Genomic DNA, 10,800 nt, shown 5'->3' with positions numbered 1-10,800 from the left:
TTAGCTTACATCGACCCCCTTGGATTCCTCTCAAAGCCCTGTGCTATTGGAGGCTGGCCTGCCAGTCAGTAGTAAAATCCCTCAATAAGATCCAGCTACAAGGCATTTTCTTAATTAATGATTGATGGGGAGGGCCTCGCCCACAGTGGGTGGAGCCATCCCTGGCTGAGCAAGCCAGGAGGAGCAAGTTAGTAAGTAGCACCCTCCAGGGACTCATCAGCTCCTCCCACCCCAGGTTCCTGCCCTGTTTGAGCTCCTTCAATGATAAACAGCAGTGTGGAAATGTAAGCCAAAATGAGCTCTTTCTTCCTCAGCTTGTTTTTGCTTGTGGTGTTTGTCACAGCAGCAGAACCTTTGCCTCTCTTTCTCCTTTTCATTTGGTCTGGGGACCTGACCAGTAGAAGCTCACATTTAGAGTGGGGTCTTCCCATGTCAGTTAATGTTGTAGGAGGCCGCTTGTTTGTTCCTGGCTGCTCAGCCCCTAAATAACTACACAGAGACTGTATTAATTAAATCACTGCTTGGCCTATTAGCTTATGCATATTTCTAGCTCACTCTTATCTCTTAAATTAACCCATTTCCATTATTTTATATTTTACCACGAGGCTCATGGCCTACTGACAAGGTTCGTCCAGCCTTTGTCTCTGCAGTCTGTCTCTTTTATTTATGTATGTATGTATTTATTTATTTATTTATTTATTTATTATGTATACAACAGTCTGCCTCCATGTATGCCCGCACGCCAGAAGAGGGCGCCAGATCTCATTACAGATGGTTGTCAGCCACCATGTGGTTGCTGGGAATCGAACTCAGGATCTCTGGAAGAGCAGCCAGTGCTCTTAACCACTGAGCCATCTCTCCAGCCCTGCAATCTGTCTCTTGTTGGGCTACATGGTGTCTCGCTACTCCACCTTCTTTCTCCCAGCATTCAGTTTAGTTTTCCCCACTTAGCTCTACTCTGCCCTATCACAGGTCAAGCAAGCTTCTTAATTCATTAACTATAAAAGCAACACATATACAGAAGGACTTCCCATACCAAGTTAAACTAGCATAGAAACTCCCTCACAGACACACCCAGAGACCTGTCTCCTGGGCGCCTCTAGATCCCATCAGTTAATAATCAAGATTCACCATCTCCGATGGAATCCTGTTTTGGTTCTGCTAGTACCCTCTCAATCTGGAGCGAACACATTTTTTTTTTTAATATCTCTCCAGAAAAAGTCACACAATAGGCACATAGAATGGGGCAAGCAGCTCTGACACCTGAGCAGGGAGTGGTCCCAGCTCAGTGTGAGGTGATTGGTGGCTTCCTTTCTAGTAACACCTCAGATGGCATACTACCAGCCAAAGAAAACACAGGTACTGTGGTCTCCATAGTAGCTGCCATGAGCACTTGATCACTAAGGTGGGCTCATTAGGGTATGGACATCCATTTAAATAGTGACACGAATTGTCTAGGGCTAACCAATTGCTCCTCAATTGCATCTGAGACCTATCATAGGAAGAACATACGCTATCACTATACATGTGTCAGAATTGTATGACCAGAAAGGTCACAGGTCCTGTGGGAGAATCCATGATGGGTATTTGGCCAAATGGATGTGTAGTTAAAATGTCTTCTCAATCTGTGTGTTTAGACCACAGCTCTCAGCTTTGGCCAGAGAAGCCTCTCTTTGCTGTGGCCATCAGTTGAAGCAGAGGTTCCCAACTGATCAGAGTGTTAAGAATAAGTGTTTTCTGGGTGTTCAGTCTCATATGGTGATGTGGGATGTTCTTCTGTATATGCATTGCTCTTATTAGTTAAAGAATAAAGCTGTTTTGGCCTATGGCAGGGCAGAATATAGCCAAGCTGGAAGAGATACAGAGAGAGTAGGTGGAGTTAAAGAGATGCCTTGTAGCTGCCTAAGAAGCAAGATGAAGGTAACAAACCACAAGCCTCGTGGTAAAATGAAAATAATAGAAATGGGGTAATTTAAGCTGTAAGAGCTAACTAGGAATAGGCCTAAACTATTGGCCAAACAGTGTTGTAATGAATAGAGTTTCCACGTGATTTCAGGTCTGAGAGGCCAGGAAATGACTGAACAATCTCTGGTTAAAATATGGCACATATATGTCACCCTTTTGAGGTCCAGGGAGCCAACGTCATGTAAGAGCAGGGGATGGAAGGACCGTGGGAGCCAAAATATGGGGAGGAGTGTGGTAGGTCACTGTCTTCTGGATGTAGCACAGCCATTGCACGATGAATGCATGGTGGCTGTGGCTGCCCACCTAGGGCTAAGAGAGAGGTGTTGGGGGAGAGGAAAGGAAAGAAGGCATCAAGGATAGGAGGAGTACTTGGGAAGAGGGAGGTTAGCGAGAAGGGAGTGAGAAGGTAATGAACGTGAACACAGTATATTGTGTATAAGTATGTTGTTATTGTTAAAAGTTACAAACTTTATTTACCAAAAAATCACTGCTCTCTGAAGATGCTATGTCTTCTCTAGTTGCACAGCTGTTCCTCTTAACACTGCTCCCCGCCTGCCTGGGCTGTGCCCATGGGCTGCAAGTGAAAGGAAGCTTGGCTTCTCACAACTTGGAGGAGCATCCAGCCAACTCAGCCCCGGCTGGCTCCCATCTTCCATACAGCTGTGGATGGCAGTTGCTCCCATCTCCCTCTCTCTTGGACCAGCAGACTCATTGCCCTGATTAGAAGCCTCCCAAAGGATCCTGGCAGGGATGTTGGCAGCTATGGGAGTCCCAGGCATCTCCTTCGGTGGGAGGTCTAGCGATGGCAGTTGAATCTGACGTCGGGGGCCAGCAGTGCCAGTTGTGGAGTCTGCAGGGCACCAGCATTTCCCCCGCTGCACAGCTACCATGACTGGTTTTAGGTTCCTTTATAGATTGTGTGTGGACCAATGTCTACAATAAGTCAATATTACATATTCTGCAATATGAATATCCAATATCCAATATTCTGCACAAATAAGTAAAGAGTAGATGTCTCCTGCTTACATGTGGGAATTTTGGCGAAAACCTACCAACCTTGAGAGAGTCATGGAGGCAAATTCTATTCTTTCAAAAAAAAGCAGGCAACCACCAGCTTCTGCTGAACATAAAAGACATGACTGGCTCTATTTTCTAAATAAACCGGTAATTTTAGCAATCATCTCAACATACAAAGACTTACAAAGATAGTGTGCTAGCTAATTTTATGTCAACTTGACACAGGCTAGAATCATCTGAGAGAAGGGAACCCAAACTGGAAAAAACAAACAAACAAACAAACAAACAAACAAAACCCTAAGATTGGACTGTAGGCAAGCCTATAGAGCATTTTCTTAAAGATCAATGTGGAGGGCCCCACCCATTGTCGGTGCTGTCTTAGGGTTTCTATTGCTGTGAAGAAAACACCATGGCCACAGAAAACATTATAGAGGAAAACATTTAACTGGGGCTGGCTTACAGGTTCAGAGGTTGAATCCATTATCACCATGGCCAGAAGCATGGTGGCATGCAGGCAGACATGGTGCTGGGGGAGGAGCTTAGAGTTCTACATCTTGATCCTCAGTCAGCAGGAAGTGAACTAGTATAGTGGACATGGGTTCAGCGTATATGAGACCTTAAAGCCCAGGTCCACAGTGACACACTTACCTCCTCCAACAAGTTCGCATCTCCTATAGGCCAAGCATTCAAACACACGAGTCTCTGGGGACCATTGCTATTCAAACCACTATACCATCCCTGAACTAGAGGCCTTATAAAAAAACAGGCTGGAGGAGCCATGGGAAGCAGGCCAGTAAGCAGGACTCCTCCATGGCCTCTGTACACCTCCTGCCTCTAGATTCCTGCCCTGCTTGAATTTCTATCCTGACTTCCTTTGCCATGGGGTGGGCTATTCCTGGCAACAGTGAGGTTCCCTGACCGGGAGAGCAGTGCAGACCCAGCCATGCTGCGAGTGGCTGGGCAGGTGACAGTGAGTCCCCAGAAGGCGCAGGTTCCCAGCAGCGGCAAGTGGCTGGGCAGGCTAGCAGGTGGGAGACACGTAGACAGACACATTGTATAGAATAGAACTGGATATTTATTACTTAGAGGAGGGGGGAAGAAGGAGAAGAGGACAGAGAGAGAGAAAGGGGGCGCGGAAAAGTGGGGAGAGGCCAAAGTGAAGCTGCCTCTCTGAGAGGAAGACAAAAAAGAGAGCGAGCTCAGGCTGGAAGCTGAAGATCAGCCTGCCTCAGCGGATGGGGGAGGGAGTGGGTGTGGCTTGTCTCTTAAAGAGACGAAAATTATAACAGTCTCAGACACAAGGAGCCTCCGGAGGCACGGTAACCATGTGGAATGAATGTTCAATCACAAGACAGATGCTGGAACATAAAAGGACAGTGAGGGAAATGGACAAACATTGAGGAAATCTGAACATACTTGATATTTAGTAATGATAATAGACAGAAATGTTTCCTTAACTGTGGTATACCTCACTGTTGCCAGGACTAGCCCAACCCACCGCAGCCCCGACAGCTGCTCGGGACCCGCCGACAACAAAAATCATAAAAGAGACAGTTCTTGAACTTTCCTTGTTTTTGATCTTTGGCTGTTTGGAGACTGTTTTATGGGATGCCAGTCTGCTAGAATGTATCTCAAGTTTCTCTCATGGGGTTTTGCTTTGTGGGGAAGAAGCCCCACAGGCAGAGTGCATTTCCCATGTCACATTATGCTACATCATATCATGTCCTGAAGGGTATATGTTAGGATTATGTTGGCCTGCCCTGTCACTTGGCAGGATGAACCCAGGCAGTATCCTAGCCAGCCCAGAGGTCTATGACTGCTTCCTTGTAGGTGCAAAGGCCCCTTTAAGAGAAGCCATGCCCACCTCCCACTCCCAATCCTCTCTTTTCCACCAAGGCAAGGTTGTTTTGGCCTCTCTCTCTCTCTCTCTCTCTCTCTCTCTCTCTCTCTCTCTCTCCCCTCCCCCTTTCGTCTCTTCCCCTCTAAATAAACTCTATACCTAAGCTTTCTTTTCATGGAGTTTTGTTTCTCGCCTTTCTCGCCTGCATTCCTCACCCACCATGAGACACACCCAGGTTTCTCCTGCCCGGCCAGCCATATCTTACAATTTATCCTGCTGGCATAACTTCTCATCAGTAATTTTGACCTTAGTCACCTGGCTGAGGAGACTCTCTCTTCCTTATTACTAGTTATTTTTCTCCTCATTTCCTTCTGGTATGTTTTACAAGGAAGTTAACTGGAAGCTCCAAGTCAGAGACTAGAGACCTACTCTCTACTTCCTTTGCCTTACCTAACTTATTATTTTATTCTGCACTATTTGTTTACCTATTTATTCCATCATTTACTGTGTATCCGTGTGGGCTCATGGATATTTATCTTATTCATTGTGGTACACATGCTCCTGTTTTTGTCTTTGTCGGTCCTGTGTCTCTTTGAGGACTGCCCCCCAACCCATGTGGGCTTGGTTTTTCAGAGCCCTTCCTTCCTCTCTAGCTTTGTGATGCTCCACATTTCTCTTGTGTCAGCCTAGGATCAGCCCTTCCTCTAAGGAAGCTGGTACCTGTTATTGAAGAATGATAACAGTTCAGCCAGGTGCAACAGTGAATGCTTGAAATTCTAGTCCTGGGCAATCTGAAACAGGAGAATTACCATAAGTTTGAGGCCAGCTAGGGAGACTTTATTTCTAACAGAAAATCCAAGTTCTGAATGAGGATAGGGAACACAGACATGGCTAAAAGAACAGAGAAAAACAAAAGGGTGTCCTGCAAACCTGAGCCCAGCCACACCACACAAGCGTAGAATTTACATGTCCCCAAACCAAGTTCTCCATGGCAGCAAAATTTTAGTTGCTTTGAGATGTGTTCTTCAAATTATATTTACTGAAGAACAACTCAAAATAGAGCATTAAAATGCTTTGAGAAATCGCCCACTGCCCCTTGAAAGGTGATCTAAATAACACTCCTGTTGGTATAATTATCTCAGTGGCTCTGGGTGAGGGGTCTGAGGTCTTCAGTGACCCCTCTCATCAACCTAGTCCCTGGGGATTCAGAGCTAGCCTGACAGCTCCTAGCCTTTGATAAGCACCTTTCTTATTCTAATGGCACCTTTCCCTAACTTAACTTTGTGCCCGGCTTCCCTCCACACCCAGCCCTTGGTTCCTTTGGAAGGATGCTCCTAGAGGCAGCTGGTGGACAATGGTGCTCGGTAGGGGAAACCTGTAGAGGGGCTTATCTGGGGTGAGGTCTCAAGCATCCAAGATTATGTCCCTGTCACCTGGTGACCCATCTTCTTCATGCCACCCTTTAATTTTGGTAGCAATTACGGTGTATATGGATAATGTCCATTAGCATATTCATAGTCATCTCTTCATATTTATTGTTCACACAACTCATTAATCTTCATCTACTTTGTGCTCTTGACAGCTCAATCTATTTTGCAATCTCTGGGAAGCCACTATAGCCCTCCAAAGCCTTTGTTTTCCTGTAAATAAACTGTGTTGGGGACCAGAGGACAATGGTGCATCCTGTGGTGATTGACACCAGCCATGGCTACTAATCAGGATGGGACTTCATTGCCAGCTGAGGCAAGTGCATCCTGGGGCCATTGTTCGAATGCTGCCAGGGCAGGAACACACACAGCCAGTCACCTTCGCAAGATGGGCTGATTGTTCTTCAAGATTAGCATGAGTTGCCTTATTATCCGTCCTAGACAACAAGGCATCTCACTCAAACAGATGCATTTTCAGGAATGGCCTGCGCATCGGCCGGATTTGAATTGCTAATGTATAATCTGCCCACACAGATGTGCAATAAATATTTGGATGTTGTTTGGCCCGTCAGTTGAGGAGGATGAATTGATGAGGTGATGAGCATTCTGAGATGGGTCCTGGACACTGGCCAACGACAGAGTCTGAGCCCCCACATGGGTGATAATCAGGTCACTCTAAAAGTGCCTTTGCCACTAAGCAGCCGCGGTCTGTGACTGCCTAGCCGGGTCCAGTTCCGGTGGTGGGAAGTTCCCCTTCTATTCTGGTACAATTAGAATTTTTTTCTGACTTGGGGAAAGGGACAGAGGTTGCCTTGTTTTCCCTTATGTGACATTCTTTATGACTACCACAAATAAATAAATACATAAATAAATAAAATGGCGTGGGAGCCAACTGCTTGGGTTTGAACTTGGCCCCATGATTTCCTAGCTTATTTTTAAGGTTCCTGTACCTCAACTTCCTCTTCTGCTGATTGATTTACCTCTCCCATAGGGCTGATGTGAGGGCAGAGCCAGGTACTGTACATAGGCCAAGCCTGGGTATAGCTCAGTGGTAGAGCATTTGACGGCATAGGCATCTAACATAGTAAGACCTCAACATGTGTTACTAGCCTCATGTTATTGGCTATTTGGTTTCTTTTATATCTTCTCTTTTTATTTCTCTTTTCTTTCTTTCTTTTTTGTTTGTTTGTTTGTTTTTGTTTTCTTTTGTCTTGAGATAGGCTTCCTCTATGTAACAGCCTAGACTATCCTAGAACTTGTTTTGTAGACCAGGCTGGCCTCAACCCCACAGAAGTCCACTGGTCTCTGGCTCCTGAGTGCTGATATTAAAGGAATCCACTACCACACCGGCATGTTTTCTTTTCTTTCTTTCTTTTTTTTTTTTGAATTTATTTTATTTTTTAAAAAATGGAAACAAACTTTTTTCATTTTACATACCAATCCCAATTCCCAATCTCTCCCCTCCTCCCATTCCTTCCACCTTCCTTCCCACATCTCCCCGCCCCCCAATCCACTCCCCAAAGAGGGCAAGGCACATTGCTCTGAGGAAGGATTAAGGCCCTCCCCGCTATATCCAGGTTGAGCAAGGTATCTATCCAAAGAGAATGGATTCCAAAAAGCCAGTACAAGTAGCAGGGACAAATCCTTTTGCCACTGCCAGTGGCCCTGCAGTCTGCCCCAGCCATACAACTGTCAGTCACATTCAGAGGGTCTAGCTTGGTCCTATGCTGGTTCCTTCCCTGTCCAGCCAGAGTTGGTGAGCTCCCATTAGCTCAGGTAGCTGTTTCAGTGGGTGTCCCCATCATGACCTTTTTGCTCATATTCCCACTTCTCCCACTCTTCAGCTGGAGTTTGGGAGCGCAGCCCAGTGCTCCACTACTGTACTCTATGGCTTGTTTTCTTTCAGTATTTCTATAGCTATGTTATGGTGTCAAAAACCAGGAGCTAACATCGAAATGTTGCAAATTAAAATTTAATAACAGCTGGGCCATATTTTCATTCTTTTATAGTAGGAGAATGAATAAACAGCTCGGATTAAAGGCAGAGTCATTGCTCTATACAGAGTGAGCAAGTGATTAAAAGTGAAATTTTGCAGTTCTTTTTCTGATTATGGGGAAGGAACACGTTAAGGGTCTATGAGCAGACAGTTAACAGACCATGAAACATCTTATGGTCAGTCAGTTCTCAGAACAATAGAAACAACTTGCAATGTGTAACTTATAAGATTATCGAGGAAGAGCCAGTCAGAAAAGCTGACCTCTCAAAGTCTAACACTGTTCAACTAAGAAGAAAAAGGAGTCAGAAGTCCCTTAACAGTCAAATGGCTGTGAATACACTAGAAATAGAGTCCAACCATGGAGGCTTCAGTGTTCTCCGGGCTTCTCCTAAGATACTTTGTCTATTTCCAATAGGATGAACTCTTTCTTTTTTTTTTTTTTTTTGGTTTTTCGAGACAGGGTTTCTCTGTGGTTTTGGAGCCTGTCCTGGAACTAGCTCTTGTAGACCAGGCTGGTCTCGAACTCACAGAGATCCGCCTGCCTCTGCCTCCTGAGTGCTGGGATTAAAGGCGTGCACCACCACCGCCGGGCAAGGATGAACTCTTTCTAAAACTTCTATGACCATAGAGACCCTTTTCCCAGAAACATTCTTTTACAGCTTAGTTCCCCAGTATTTTACAGGAAAACCTGACTTAGATGATAACACGGCACTTACAGAGCTTTGAAAGAATGTGGTTCAAGAATTATATGTACAATGTCAAAACAATGGGCACTGGGCATACTCGTAGTATACATTCTCTTGTGGGAAAGCCAGTTTACGGAAGTGTTCAGTGAAGAGGGCGTAATGGAGCCGAAGTCGGACCTGGTGAGAGCTAGCAAGGATCAGGACGTCAAGTGACCACACTGAAACAAGTCCCAAATGACTCGAGTCCTCCTCTTTGCTGGCTCGCCTTCATCATGATGGGATGTGGGGGCTGCTGCTAGGAGACCGCTCACCAGTGGTTTACTGAGTTGCCCTGAATGCTACAAACCCCACCTGCCCCAGCAAGGCATCTTCACTGATACACAGCGCCAGAACTGTTTTGGAGGTAACCAACTGCTTTCTGGTTAGATCTGAAGCTCCTCCGTAAGAGGAAACAAATGCTTGTTTCTCTAAGCTGGGTCAAAAGCACACAGCTAAAGAGGCTCCTAGGCCTCTGTTAGGGTCTCCATTGCTGTAATGAAACCCTGTGGCCAATGCAGCTTGGGGAGGGCGGGTTCATTTGGCTCACACTTCTGAATCGCAGTTGACCATCAGAGGAAGTCAGGACAGAAATTCAAGCAAGACAGGAACCTGCAGGCGGGAGCTGATGCCAAGGCCATGGAGGGTGCTGCTTACTGGCTGGCTTGCTTCCCATGGCTCGCTCATCCTGCTTTTTTATAGAACCCAGGACCACCAGCCCAGGAATGGAACCACCCGTAATGGGCTGGGCGCTCCCCCATCAATCACTAATTAAGAAAAGATCTTGAAGCAGGCTCTTATGGAGGCCATTTTCTCAAGTGAGGTGCCCTCCTTTGAGACAACTCTAGTTTGTGTGTCAAATTGACACAAGACTAGCCAGCCCAGCCTCCTTAGAGGGGAGACTCTACTGCTGTTGTCTGGTTAGATAGGTATTTTTTTTTTTAACTCACATAGTAATTACACTCTCAGACTTGAGCAAAGAAACCCATTTTTGCAGTAGGGTACAGTTCATATAGAGCCATATCTGGTCAAAGTGCCGAGAATGAATGAAGATTGAGTGCTCAGCCATAAACAATACATCTATATTGTCGTCGTCCCCCCCCCCCCCAGGCCCAAGGAACATCTCAGAAGCAGGGGGAGAAGAATCGAAGAGAGTGAGAGCAGTGTTTTGGAAACTGCCAACTAGATCACATAGCTGTTACAATCCTGGACAGACAGACACAGCTGGGAACCTTCACAAGGGCTGTGTGAGAAGGGGGCCCTGAATGTTCAATCAAGGATGGGGAAGGTACCCATGAGAGGCCCTGCCTCACTCCTTCCTAAGGAGATAGCAGTTAAGGTTAGTAGGGTACCATTTCTCTTTCTCTGTCTCTCTGTCTCTGTCTCTGTCTCTCTGTCTCTGTTTTTTTCTCTCTCTCGGGAAAGTGCCTGGTACATGTTTTATGCTCCAGAAATAACCCCTTGGGACTAGTTGGGAAGAATCTGGAGTTCAGAGTGAGAGGGAGGGGAATAAGAGAGGATAATTGAGTGTCTTAGTGAGGGTTTCTATTGCTGTGAGAGACACCATGACCACAGCAACTCTTATAAAGGAAAACATTTAACTGGGGCTGGCTTACAGTTTTGGAGGTTTAGTCCATTGTCATCATGACCAGAGTGTGCATACAGGCAGACATGGTGCTGGAGAAGGAACTGAGAGTTCTACATGTTGATCCCTAGGTAGCAGAAGGAGACTGTGTGCCACACTGGCTGTAGCATGAGCAGAGGAGAGACCTCAAAGCCACCCCTACAGTGACACTCTTCCTCCAACAAGGCCACAGCTCCTGAGAGTGCCAT

Source organism: Chionomys nivalis, chromosome 16, assembly GCF_950005125.1.
Source record: "Chionomys nivalis chromosome 16, mChiNiv1.1, whole genome shotgun sequence".
NCBI lineage: Eukaryota > Metazoa > Chordata > Mammalia > Rodentia > Cricetidae > Chionomys > Chionomys nivalis.
The sequence above is the reverse complement of the archived record's forward strand: the minus strand, read 5'-3'. Positions refer to the sequence as shown.